Genomic DNA, 10286 nt, shown 5'->3' with positions numbered 1-10286 from the left:
TTGGGCTCCATCTTGGATCAATATCTATGGTTGGGAGTGGTTCATGATTGACCCCTTTAGACATTACAATTTTCCCTGTGGAAACACTCTTCTTTCTATGTATAAAATTCCACTGCTGCCTACATAAGGCAGTGAATCCACATGTAATCAGAAGTATACTCCCCACCCCCAACTCTTTCAAGGGAGGTATTTCAAAGTATCACCCACTACTGCATTTACTAACAAGTTCAGGGTGTTTGGGAGACATGGCTCCTCAAGGTTCTGAACGCTGTGGGCATTGGGACTAATTTAACCATTTCCAACCCATCTAAGATACAATAGTACAGGAAAAAGAAAGTAGCCACAATAAGAATTCAAGTTTGGAAAAGAGGGAGAAGGATAAGCAACATGAGTGGGACAACTCCAGAGGATATGCCATACTCCACTGAATAGGACGAGTAAGGCATATCCATTTTTCACTCACTGCCTTGGCTGCTGTTAGGTCTTTGGCATTCTGTCCCCAGGAAGCTTTGCCTTGATCATTTCCCTTCATGGCCACAGTAGACAAGAGGACAGCCCGTGGAAGGCTATATTCTTCCAGAAGCCCAGTTGCTATCATTGTTGTACAGAGACCCAGGAATTGCCTTAGAGATGGAGCAACTGCAGGCTTCTAATTGAAGAATTTCTTTAGCAAAGCACATCCTTTAAAGAGCTAGTTGGCTGTCAATGTTGAGTTCATTTTGATGAGCTCTGTTGACTTATTTTTTTTTTAGCATTATTTTTTAATTTATTTTAATTTACTTATTTATTTATTTTTGGCTGTGTTGGGTCTTCGTTTCTGTGCGAGGGCTTTCTCTAGGTGTGGCAAGTGGGGACCACTCTTCATCGCGGTGCGCGGGCCTCTCACTATCGCGGCCTCTCTTGTTGCAGAGCACAGGCTCCAGACGCGCAGGCTCAGCAGTTGTGGCTCACGGGCCCAGCCGCTCCGCGGCATGTGGGATCCTCCCAGACCAGGGCTCGAACCCGTGTCCCCTGCATTAGCAGGCAGATTCTCAACCACTGCGCCACCAGGGAAGCCCCGATGGGCTCTGTTGACTTATAACCAACCAGCAGTTTTGTTGATTCATAATATTTGGCTCTACACTCTGCCTTTGAAATTTATGTCTTCTAGAAACATACCCATAGGATGTTGACAATCCTCCTGTGGCCTCTGTTTAATAACTTCTCCCTTGGCCCCTGCCTCAGGGCAACTGAAGCAATAGGCTGAGTTGGTAAAACAGAGCTCTTCTGCCTTCTGGCCCCTCGTTGCTTCCCAATTATTTGCACTTTATGATGGGAAAAATTACTGCCTTTTCTTTGGGGCAAGTGCACAGCAGGAGCTGTTTTGGAAAAGTCTGAGTGGTCAGGCTTTTCCCATTTCTAGGTTACTCCTGGATATCCCCTCTCCTTGATGGTGAAATAACTTCACTGTAGGACACAGAATTCATCTCTAACAGTTTAGCAGGCAGCATGGTTTTCTGATCCCTAGCAGCTTTGGATCAGTAGCTACATATAGATAAGGCCTCTGTTTTAACAGCACTATATATCTATCTTCTTATTTCCTATCCATTTTAAGAAATGCCAGCTTGGATTGAGGCTTATTTTCCTTTTAAGGGACCTTACCAAAGGCCATAAGAAGTATCCAGTGTGCTCTTTTTTTTTCTTTCTTTCAAATTTTAATCATTTATTAAAGCAATTGTTTTATCAGTCATTTTTCTGGTACGGATATAAACGAAGTCCCCATTAACATCTCTTGACTTCCTGTCAGTGTTCTATTGATACATTCTAGTTTTAAAGTTTTTTAAATTGAAGTATAGTTGATTTATAATATCACATTAGTTTAAGGTGTATATAATAGTATTCAATATTTTTATAGATTTAAAAAACTTTTAATTTAAAAAAATTTAAAATTTTATATTTTATCCATTTAAATTTATTATAAAATATTGACTATATTCCCTGTGATGAACCATATATCCTTGCTGCTTATTTATTTTATACATAGTAGTTTGTACTTCTTAATCCCCTACCCCTATCTTGCCCCCTTCCTTACTGGTAACCACTAGTTTGTTCTCTATATCTGTGAGTCTGTTTCTGTTTTGTTATGTTCATTTGTTTGTTTATTTTTCAGATTCCACGTATAAGTGATATCACACAGTAGTTGTCTTTCTCTGTCTGGCTTCTTTCATTAAAGCATAATACCCTTCAGGTCTCTCCATGTTGTTGCAAATGGCAAGATTTCAGTCTTTTTTATGGCTGAGTCTTATTATTTTTCTACCAAGCCACCAAAATATTATTGTCTGTCTGCCAAGATACAGCAGGTAATAGTTAATATCTACTTTGTTTTCATGTAAGTATTGCCATCTTTCCAGCTGGGAGTAGTGTGATTCTCACTTCCTGTACCTCATATCAATTAAACCCAGTCTACATTTAATACTAATTTCTGTAGTAATTAGTAATCTTTGTGTTGCTAGTGAGAGAAACTCAAGTGTAAGTAGCCTAAGGGGAAAAAAAAGTAGGAGGAAATTATTGGAAGGATCTTGGGTCAATCACATAAGAGCTACAGAGAGAGGCAACTCTGGAAACTTCTGTGGCTGCAACTGGGGAATTGACTGTCTCCTATTCCAGATTCTCTCTGTTGGCTTCATTTGCCAACAATGTTTCCCTTTTCAAAGCACCTCCATTCTGTTTTCATTAGTGGCTCTTACCACGTCCCACTTAGCACCGAGGGTACGCATTTCTCCACAGCCCCTTCAGCATTCATTGTTTGCAGAATTTTTGCCGATGGCCATTCTGACTGGTGTGACCTGATAGGTTTTTGTAATTTGGATTTGCATGTCTTTAGTAATTCCTAATGTTCAGCATTTTCCCACGCCTTTTTCTTTTGTGCCAAAAAAAAAGAAAAAAGGGTGAGTAAAATATACCTCTTGAAATTGTCTTCTTTAAAGGTTGCCCTCTTTTGAATTTTCTGGTGGATTTTCGACCCCAGGATTTTTTTTGAGGGCAGCTGTCATTTACAGGCCTGCCATGATTGTGAATATTTAGTGACCATTAGCACTGAGTTTAAAGCTGCTGTTGTGGGAAACGACCACAAGGCGGCAGCATTTCTCCATTACCAAATCTGGTTACTAGGGCAGCACAGCCTTTCTGGAAGTCGTGATCCTAGGTTGTAAATTAGAATGGAATGTGTCAGGAAAAACCCCCATAAGTTTATGTCTCATTACTTCTTGTTCATTGTTTTAATTTTTTTAATCAGGGTAATGAATAGAATATTGTTTGTCCTAGGTGTACACAATCTGGTTAATTTGTACATCATATATATCTATCCATATACAGATCCTATTCCCATGTAACTTATTACAGAGTGTTCTGTAGACCTCCCGTGCTATATGGTCGGTCTTTTGATATATGTATTTAATATGTATTTGTATATGTATGGTAACCCGAATCTTAATTTATCAATTCCCCCCACCTTTCCTTTTAGATAAGCAAAGTTTGTTTTCTAAGTCTGTGGGTGTCTTTCTCTGTGGAAATGTGTTCACTGCAGCAGTCTTACAATAGCCAAGACATGGAAGCAACGAAAAAGTCCATCAAGAGGTGAGTGGACCAAGAAGAACTGGTACAGGTACAGATGGAATATTAGCTAGGGAAAAAAATGAAACAATGCCATTTGCAGCACCATAGATGAGTCTAGAGGTAATCACGCAAACTGTACTAAGTCAGAAAGCGAAAGACACATATCCTGTAATATCACTTATAGGTGTTAGCTAAAAATTGATACCAATGAAGATATTTCCACAGAGAAATGCAATCACAGATTCACTAAACTAACTTACGGTTCACCAATTGGAAAGGTGTGAGGATTGGATACATTAGGATATAGAAACACATGTGAAATATATAATCACCAAAGACCTATGGAATACCAAGAGAAGACTACTCCACGTTGTGTCATAACCTACGTGGGAAAAGGATCCAAAGAAGAATAGATATATGTATATGTGTAAAAGAACCACATCTTGCACACCTAGAACAAACAAACCATTGCAATCAAATTTGCTCTGATAAAAAATAAAAATTAAATTAAAAAAAGAACAAGAAGTAATGAGACATAAACTTAAGGGGCTTTTTGCTGGCACAAAGCCAAATTGCATTCTAATTTACAACCAGAACACGACTTCCATTAAAGCTCTGTTGCCCTAGTAACCAGATTTGGTAAATGAGAACTGCTGCCGCCTTGTGGCCGTTTCCCACAACAACAGCTTTAAACCCAGCGCTAATGGTCACTTAATATTCAAAATAATTGCAGGCCTCAAAATGACACCTGCCCACAAAAAAAATCCTGGGGTCGTAAATCGACCAAAGAATTCAAAACGCGTCAACATTTCAAGAAGACAAGTTCAAGAGGCATAGTTTATGCACATTTTGTCTTTTCTTTCTTTCTTTTTTTTTCTTTTGTTTAAAAAAAAAGGGCATGGAAAAATGCTCAACATCAGGAATTAATGAAGCCATGCAAATCCAATGTACAAAAACATTCACCTCACAGCCGTCAGGATGATCATCAGCAAAAAAGTCTTCAAAGAATAAATGCTGAAGGGGTTTTAGAGAACTGTGTACCCTCTAGCTGCTGGTGGGATGTAAACCGGTAACAGCCAGTGTTGAGAAGAGAATGGAGGTGCGATTAAAGGTAACAATTGAGCCTACCATGTGATCTGACAGCCCCGCTGATGGGCGGATCAACTGAGCAGAGCAGAATCGAAAAGACACAGGCTGGCAATCCTGCACTGCAGCAACATTTACCATAGCCAAGACTTGGAAGAAACCAAAATGTCCATCAACAGAAAAATGCAAAAAGAAGAAGTGGTCCATCTTCACAATGGAATATTAGCCATGGAAAAGAATGAAACAGTGCCGTTTGCACCACCATAGAAGGACCAGAGATAATCACCCAACTTGAAGTAAGAAAGAAACTGAAAGACAGATATCCTATGATATCACTTATAGGAGTTACCTGAAAATTGATCCCCATGAACTTATTTCCAAGAGAAGGACACGCATGGATTAAGAAAACAAAATTATGTTTAACCAAACTGAAAGGGGTAAGGAATGGATGAATTACGATATGGGGGTTAACAGACATGTACTAATACATATGACACATATAATCACAAAATACCCATGGAATACCAAGAGAGGTCTACTCAACACTCTGTAATAACCTACACGGGAAAGGATCCAAAGATGAATAGATAGGTACATAGATATAATGAACCAGATTCTGTACACCTAGAACACACACAACATTTTTTATCAAATTTGCTCTGATAATAAATAAAAATTAAATTTAAACAACAAACAAGAAGTAAGGAGATATAAGCTCTTGGGGGTGTGCCCTGGCACAGTCCACTCTAATTTGCAGCCTACTAACACGATTTCCAAAAACCCAGAGTTAGAAATGTAGAAATGCTGCCGCCTTCTGGCCGTTTCGCACAAGAGCGGCCGGCTTAAAACCCACGGCTGATGGTCACTTAACATTCACAAGGACTCAGGGCTGTAAAGGACACCTGCCCTCAAAAAATGTCCTGAGGTAGGGAATGGCCGAAAAAATTCAAAACAGGCAAAATTTTCAAGAAGATCGTATGAAGAGGTAAGTTTTACTCACGCTCTTTTAAAAAAAGAAAAGGAAAATGGATAAAAGCTCAACCTCAGGGAGTGTTAGACCCATGCAATCTAATCTACAAAAAGGTTTCAACTCACACCAGTCGACTGACCATCAGCAAAAAGTCTACAAACAATAAATGCTGAAGGGGTTTTAGGGAACTGTGTACCCTCTACCTGCTGGTGAGACGTAAAGGGGTAACAGCCAATAATGAGAACAGAAAGGAGCTGTGTTTAAAAGTAAAAATGGAGGCACCATTCAATCCAGCAGGCGCACCATTGGACCTGTCACCTGAGAAGACAAGAATCGAGAAGACACAGGCCGCAAAAGCTGCAGTGCAGCCTTATTCACAATAGCCAAGACAGTGAAGCAATCAAAATGTCCAACAAGAGGTGAATGGATAAAGAAGAAGTGGTCCATGTCCACAATGGAATATTAGCCATGGAAGACAATGAACCATTGCTCTCTGAGGCCCCACAAATGAGTCTGGAGATAATCACGAACCATGAGGTAAGTCGGAAAGCAAAAGACCTATATTCTATGATATCACTTACAGGCGTTATCTAATAACTGACACAAATGAACATATTTCCACAGAGAAAGACACTCACAGACTTAGAAAGCAAACTATGCTCATCTGAAAGGAAAGGTGGGGGGAATGGATAAATTAAGATTAGTGTTACTGTATGCATACAAACACATATTATATACATATATCAAAAAGACCGACCATATAGCAAGGGAGGTCTGCGGAACCCTCAGTAACATTTTACATGGGAAGAGGATCTGTACTTGAATAGACATATATAATGTACAAATGAACCAGATCGTGTACACCTAGGAGAAACAATATTCTAAGCTTTACCCCAATTAAAGCAATTTTTAAAACCAAGAAGAAATAATGAGACCTAATCTTATGGGGGTTTCTCCATGCACATTCCAATGTAATTTACAACCTAGGAACACGACTTCCAGAAAGACTCTGCTGCCCTAGTACCCAGATTTGGGAATGGAGAAATGCTGCCTCCTTGAGGCCACTTCCCACAACAGCAGCTTTAAATCCATTGCCAAAGGTCACTAAATAGTCACCAAACTTGCAGTTCGGTAAATGACACCTGCTCTCTAAAAAAATTCTGGGGTGGAAAATCGACCGAAAAATTCAAAAGAGGGCAACCTTCCAAGAAGACAATTTCAAGAGTTATACTGTACTCCCAATTGTTTCCTTTTTTTAACAGAAAAGAAAACGGCAGAGAAAAATGATGAGTTTTACGAATTTTCAAAGACATGCAAACCCAAATTACAAAAACCTATCAGCTCACAGCAGCCAGAAGGGCCATTAGCATAAATGCTGCAAACAATAAATGCTGAAGCGATTGTGGAGAAATGCGTACCCTCGATTCTAAGGGGGACGTGGTAAGAGCCACTAATGAAAACACAAAGAAGGTGCTTTGAAAAGGGTAACGCGGTGCTACCAGTCAATCAATCCCAACCACTGCTGGGCCTATCACCTGAGAAAATGAGAATCAAAAAGTCACAGGCTGGCAATCCTGCACGCCAACAATATTTACCATAGCCAACACTCGGAAGCAATGAAAATGTCCATCAACCGAGGAATGCACAAAGTAGAAGTGGTCCACGTACACAGTGGAAAACTACTCCAATGAAAAATAAAAAGTAAATTTAAAACACCAACAAAAGTAAGGAGACATCAGCTTGTGTGGGTTTGTCCGGGCACACTCCACTCTAATTTATAACCGAGAAACACCACAGGCCGCAAGGGCTTTTCCCTAGGTACCAGGGTGGGGGACATAGAAAGGCTGCCACCCTCTGGCAGTTACCTGCAAAAGCAGCTTTAAAGGCTGTGCTAACGGCCATTTCATAGGAACAAGTACTGCAGAACTGTAAATGAAACCTGCCCTCAAAATGTCTTGAGGGGGGTCATGGCCAAAACATTTCAAAATGTGACACATACTTTAAGAGAACACTTTGAAGAACTAAGGGGTAATCACAGCTAGAAAAATAAAAAGGACATGCCTTAAAGCTCAATTTCAACGGATTATGAGGCACGTGCGAATTCAACCGCAAAAAGGTATCAGCTCACACTTGTCAGAATCACCATCTTTAAGAAAACTACAAACAATAAATGCTGAAGGTGTTGTGGAGAAGTGCATACCCTCAACTTCAAGTGGGACGTAACTTGGAAAGGGCCACGAATGAGAACAGAATGGAGGTGCCTTAAAAAGGTCAACATTGAGCTACCATATGATCCAGCAGGCCCACTCCTCGACCTAAAATCTAAGAAGAGAGAATTGCAAAGACACAGGCAGGCAAATCTGCACGGCACAGTATTACAATAGCCAAGATATGGAAGTAACCAAAAAGTCCACCAACAGATGGGTGGACAAAGAAGAACTCCTCCATGTACAGATGGAATATTCGCTAGTGAAAAAAGTGAAACAATGCCATTTGCAGCACCATAGATGAGTCTAGACGTAATCACGCCACGTGTAGTAAGTGAGAAAGCAAAAGACACATATCCTATCATATCACTTTTAGGAGTTACTTAAAAATTGATACCAATGAAGATATTTCCACAGAGAAAGGCAACCACAGATTCATTAAAAAACTTATGGTTCACCAAGTAGAAAGGGATGAGGATTGGATACATTACCATATTGGGGTCAACAGAGATATACAAACCATGTGAAATATATACTCACCAAAGACGTACGGAAGACCAGGAGAGAGACTACTCAACATTGTGTCATAACCTACATGGAAAAAGGATGCGAGGAAGAATAGATACACGAATATGTGTGAAAGAACCACATCTTGCACACCTAGAACAAACAAACCATTGTAATCAAATTTGCTGGGATAAAAAATAAAAAGTAAATTACACATATCAACAAGAAGTAATGAGACATAAACTTACAGGGCTTTTTCCTGGCACATTCCATTCTAATTTACAACCTAGAACACCACTTCCATTAAGGCTCTGTTTCCCCAGTAACCAAATTTGGTAAAGGAGAAATGCTGCCACCTTCTGACCTTTCCCTGCAGGAGCAGCTTTAAACTCACAGCTCATGGTCACTTAACATTCCCAAGGACTCAGGGCTGTAAAGGACACCTGCCCTAAAAAATTGCGCTGAAGTAGGGAATGGACAAAAAAATTCAACACAGGCAAATGTTTCAAGAAGAGAGTATGAAGAGTTAAGTTTTACTCACGCTCTTTTAAAAAAAGAAAAGGAAAATGGATAAAAGCTCAACCTCAGGGAGTGTTAGACCCATGCAATCTAATCTACAAAAAGGTTTCAACTCACACCAGTCGACTGACCATCAGCAAAAAGTCTACAAACAATAAATGCTGAAGGGGTTTTAGGGAACTGTGTACCCTCTACCTGCTGGTGAGACGTAAAGGGGTAACAGCCGATAATGAGAACAGAAAGGAGCTGTGTTTAAAAGTAAAAATGGAGGCACCATTCAATCCAGCAGGCGCACCATTGGACCTCTCACCTGAGAAGACAAGAATCGAGAAGACACAGGCCGCAAAAGCTGCAGTGCAGCCTTATTCACAATAGCCAAGACAGTGAAGCAATCAAAATGTCCAACAAGAGGTGAATGGATAAAGAAGAAGTGGTCCATGTCCACAATGGAATATTAGCCATGGAAGACAATGAACCATTGCTCTCTGAGGCACCACAAATGAGTCTGGAGATAATCACGAACCATGAGGTAAGTCGGAAAGCAAAAGACCTATATTCTATGATATCACTTACAGGCGTTATCTAATAACTGACACAAATGAACATATTTCCACAGAGAAAGACACTCACAGACTTAGAAAGCAAACTATGCTCATCTGAAAGGAAAGGTGGGGGGAATGGATAAATTAAGATTAGTGTTACTGTATGCATACAAACACATATTATATACATATCTCAAAAAGACCGACCATATAGCAAGGGAGGTCTGCGGAACCCTCAGTAACATTTTACATGGGAAGAGGATCTGTACTTGAATAGACATATATAATGTACAAATGAACCAGATCGTGTACACCTAGGAGAAACAATATTCTAAGCTTTACCCCAATTAAAGCAATTTTTAAAACCAAGAAGAAATAATGAGACATAATCTTATGGGGGTTTCTCCATGCACATTCCAATGTAATTTACAACCTAGGAACACGACTTCCAGAAAGACTCTGCTGCCCTAGTACCCAGATTTGGGAATGGAGAAATGCTGCCTCCTTGAGGCCACTTCCCACAACAGCAGCTTTAAATCCATTGCCAAAGGTCACTAAATAGTCACCAAACTTGCAGTTCGGTAAATGACACCTGCTCTCTAAAAAAATTCTGGGGTGGAAAATCGACCGAAAAATTCAAAAGAGGGCAACCTTCCAAGAAGACAATTTCAAGAGTTATACTGTACTCCCAATTGTTTCCTTTTTTTAACAGAAAAGAAAACGGCAGAGAAAAATGATGAGTTTTACGAATTTTCAAAGACATGCAAACCCAAATTACAAAAACCTATCAGCTCACAGCAGCCAGAAGGGCCATTAGCATAAATGCTGCAAACAATAAATGCTGAAGCGATTGTGGAGAAA

The sequence above is a fragment of the Balaenoptera borealis genome (genome assembly GCF_965194805.1).
Source record: "Balaenoptera borealis genome assembly, chromosome: 10".
Classification (NCBI taxonomy): domain Eukaryota; kingdom Metazoa; phylum Chordata; class Mammalia; order Artiodactyla; family Balaenopteridae; genus Balaenoptera; species Balaenoptera borealis.
This window is presented reverse-complemented; position numbering follows the sequence as displayed.